Source organism: Sturnira hondurensis, unplaced genomic scaffold (assembly GCF_014824575.4).
Source record: "Sturnira hondurensis isolate 20B ecotype Veracruz unplaced genomic scaffold, ASM1482457v3 Scaffold0004998, whole genome shotgun sequence".
NCBI lineage: Eukaryota > Metazoa > Chordata > Mammalia > Chiroptera > Phyllostomidae > Sturnira > Sturnira hondurensis.
The window spans coordinates 6,299,038-6,299,776 of NW_028077629.1; the positions used below are offsets into that span (position 1 = coordinate 6,299,038).

The window sequence follows — 739 nt, forward strand, 5'->3', positions numbered from 1 at the left end:
TAATATCACTTTTCTATACAAATACAAAATGCTTTGACTTTCAATGATATCCTGAGAAGACAGCAAGGAGAATAAAATACAGTCATGTATATTTTACACAGTGAGAACTGCATTTGCAGTAGGACCTGAAGGGCAAAAAAATTAGCATTTATTGTTAGTAGCCCTCAGGAGTGATTTGGACATTGTCATTTTATGCACTGATCAGGGGCTTTTCTAAAGGCTAGTAATAAAAAACAATGCATTTATGAAACATAAAATTAGATACAGGCATTTACTTTAAAATTATTAGTGTGCTAAAAATTACTGATATAGGTAAAGTCTGTAGTTATAATCATAGATGGAGCAATATAGGTTTTATTTACATGCTTAATCAGTAGTTGTATACAGACATAAAAGGAAATATTTTTAAACTATTGTTTCTAGTGCTTACTTTGGCAGCACATACCCTACCATTGGAACAATACAGAGAAAATAGGCAATGGCCCCTGCTCAAGGATGACACACAAATTTGCGAAGCATTTTCTGTTTTTCAGCCTTGAAAAAGCTGCCTGAAGCTAGACTGGGACACCCACTGACATCAGGGGTGGATGCTGATGGAGAAGACAGCGGCCAACAGACAGGACTCTGCTGAGAGGAATTTCACCTCCCTCTTTTTCGTCATTTCCACTATTTTCTCTCCATCATAGTTTCGTAACATTGTTTCTTTGTCTTCAATGTTGTTCCTATTACTTCACTATTT

The 739-nt window shown here is 35.7% G+C and overlaps 1 non-coding gene across 1 annotated transcript; it reads left to right on the forward strand.

Annotated features, from left to right (window-relative positions):
- Positions 1-422: 422 nt before the first annotated feature.
- LOC118987102 (U6 spliceosomal RNA) lies at positions 423-530 on the forward strand. The gene has a single exon (XR_005066511.1). It is a non-coding gene; the product is annotated as a U6 spliceosomal RNA (small nuclear RNA).
- The last annotated feature ends 209 nt before the right edge of the window (positions 531-739 follow it).